Raw genomic sequence first — 3,187 nt, 5'->3', positions numbered from 1 at the left:
TGCCACACAACACGATGGAGGGTATCCTCAATGTGAAGGCGGGACTTAATTTCCACAATGACAATGCGGTGGTCATTCCTACTGATACTGTCATAGACAGATGCATCTGCGGCACGCAGGTTGATGAGGGTGAGGTCAAGTATATTTTTCCCTCTTGTTGGTTACCTCAGCATCTGCTGCAGACCCAGTCTAGCAGCTATGTCACTTAGGACTTGGCCAGCTCGGTCAGTAGTGGTGCAACCGAGCCACTCTTGGTGATGGACATTGAAGTCCACCACCCAGAGAACATTCTGTACTCTTGCCACCCTCAGTGCTTCCTCCGAGTGATGTTCAACATAGAGGAGTACTGATTCATCAGCTGAGGGAGGGTGGTACGTGGTAATCAGCAGGAGGTTTCATTGTCCATGTTTGTCCTGATGCCATGAGACTTCATGGGGTCCAGAATCGCTGTTGAGGACTCCCAGGGCAACTTCCTCCCGACTGTATACCACTGTGCTGCCACTTCTGCTGGGTCTGTCCTGCCAGTGGGACAGGATGGTGATGGTGGTGTCTGGGACATTATTGGTACGGTATGATTCTGTAAGGATGACTATGTCAGGCTGCTGCTTGACTAATCTGTGAGACAGCTCTCCCAATTTTGGCACTAGCCCCCAGATGTTAGTAAGGAGGATTTTGCAGGGTCGATAGGGCTGCGATTGCTGTTCTTCTGATATCCTAGCCAACATTCCATTCTCAGCCAAAATAGCTTCAATTTAAAAGTCAGATTAACTGCTTGCTGATCTAATTTGCAGTTTGCAATGCAAAATGGAATGGTCACATGACAAAGGAAACATTGAAGGGCACAGGCAGCAGGAAATAAAATTTAGTGGCTCATTTGGAGAAACAGCAGCCCAGGTTTTATGGACTGAAAGGTCTGATTCTGTGCTTTGGCATTGTATTGGAGTGGTGGATGAATCAATGAAAACATAAGCTGTCACATTTGCTCACATAACAATAGCCACTGCACTTCAAGCAGTAATCTTTGGCTTCTGAGCTATTTTGGAATTTGCTAAGGCACTTTAAATAGAACTTCCTCTATTACAAAAAGGGTAGCAAAAAATTTCTACACTGAGGGCTGTTATCACAACATCCAAATAGGAGCAGATTTTTCTTTCTCTTACGCTGCTTTGGCATTGAGGATTGGGTGGCAAGGCATATAGAGGAAAGTTGGGCTAGTTATGTTAGAGGCATGGAATCAGTCCATTCCAGTTTCTTCCATATTCTCTGTTCAGGCAATCTTTTAGACCAATGCTTCCCAAACTATTTTCCAATCTGCTACATTTTAGTGCTTGAAAATGAACACAACCCCAGACACCAACAGAAACAGAACAACAGTAAAGCAGCACAGTAACATTCAGTATATCATTATTAAAGATCGGGTATCAACAAAAAATATATAGATATGAAAATCTGCTGAAAGTCCTGGGTCCTCAGTGACTGGGTTGCTGCTAAATTCATGTTGGCTGTTAATGTTATTTTAAAATAACGCTATTGCATTAGAAATGCTTTTCTGATGTGACAGTTTTAGAATTATAAACGGACGGAGTGAGCGTCATATTTGCTCAAAAACAGGTAAAACGGATAAAAATCTGCATTGCCTGACCGGGAATCGAACCCAGGTCACGGCGGTGAAAGCGCCGAATCCTGACCACTAGACCACCAGGGAAACTGGGATTAATGTTATTTTAGTTCTTAAGCGTTTTAATCAATGAGTGATCAACACTCATTTCAACAAATACAATGAATCGGCATTCCCTGACCAGGAATAGAACCCGGGCCATGGTGGTGAGAGCGCCAAATCCTAACCACTAGACCACCAGGGAAACTGGGATTAATGTTATTTTACTTGTACTATCATGTTGAAGGATACACAGGTGAAGGACATTAATTGATTAAGTACCTTAAGCACATAAAAAGATTTATGTTCACTGGTGCGCTAGAGGCCTTCCACAATCGGTGGGCACCAAGGGGGCTGGGGTGCATTGTCATCCCTGGAAATGACCTTTTGATTTGATTTTGTAACTTTCCTTTCATGTTTTCTTTTAGTTATGGTGCCCCACCAGGGCCTGTCAGCCCCTCTGATTTATCGGTTTTTGCTTTAATTTATTGATTTTTTGTTTCTCAAAAGAGTATAAAGGAAAACTTGGCAGGGAGGGAGGCGGACCTCCTCTTAAGCCTGCTCCTGGGACTGGCCAAGGTGGCCATCAACAGGCCTAGTCAGCGGGTGGTCGAGGGGGTCGTCTGGCTCGACTATCTGCCCTTCTACCGCAACTATGTTCACGGCTAGGTGGTCCTGGAGAGGGAGTACACGGTGTCCACTGGTACACGAGAGGCCTTCCACGATTGGTGGGCACCGGGGGACCTGGGGTGCATCATCACCCCCGGAAAAGACATTTGGATTTGATTTTGTAAGTTTCCTTTCATGTTCTTGTTTTTGTTATAGTGGCCCACCAGGGCCTGTCAGCCCCTCTGATTTATTGATTTTTAGTTTAATTAATTGATTGTTTCTCAAAAGGCTCTATAAAGAAATACTTACAGTGTCAGCAGTGGCTCAGTTGCTAGCCCTCTTGTTACTGAGTCAGAAGGTTGAGAGTTCAAATTACCTCAGACCGAGAAACACAGAGGTCAAGTTGAGACTCAGGTGCAATCTTGCCTGCGGCTATGCTGGTCTGAAAATGCCCGATCTCATCTGACCTTTGAAGCTGAACAGGCTCAGATCTTGTTATCACTTGGATTGGAGACTGACTAGGAATACAAGTACTCAATATAAAGAGATACTAGGGGGATGATAGCATAGTGGTAATGTTACAAGACCAGTAATCCAGAGTCTTAGACTAATTCTTTATGTGGATCACTTTGTTTAGATGGCTAGCGTATGGATCAGATTAATGCCAACAATACAGCTTTCGATATTTGTTCCAGGTGAGGTAGACTCAGGGCCTGTCTCTTCACTCTATCCATAATAGAAAAAAAATCAGCTTTCCCCTTTAACGGGCAAAGTGTTTATTTTATTGGTATACTAAAAAGAATATAAAGGGAGATTTCTGGGGCACTGGCTAGGAGGCAAACATATGTAGTGCTGCATTCTGTAAATAAACCAACTATCAAGAAAAGGATTTGTGTTTAGTTTCATACTTTAGCATCTGAC

At 43.8% G+C, this 3,187-nt stretch overlaps 1 non-coding gene across 1 annotated transcript; it reads right to left on the bottom strand.

Annotated features, from left to right (window-relative positions):
• Positions 1–1,633: 1,633 nt before the first annotated feature.
• On the bottom strand, positions 1,634–1,705 carry trnae-uuc. Its single transcript has one exon. It is a non-coding gene; the product is annotated as a tRNA-Glu (tRNA).
• Between the last annotated feature and the right edge of the window lie 1,482 nt (positions 1,706–3,187).

The sequence above is a fragment of the Carcharodon carcharias genome, chromosome 13 (genome assembly GCF_017639515.1).
Source record: "Carcharodon carcharias isolate sCarCar2 chromosome 13, sCarCar2.pri, whole genome shotgun sequence".
NCBI lineage: Eukaryota > Metazoa > Chordata > Chondrichthyes > Lamniformes > Lamnidae > Carcharodon > Carcharodon carcharias.
The sequence above is the reverse complement of the archived record's forward strand: the minus strand, read 5'-3'. Positions and strand labels throughout refer to the sequence as shown.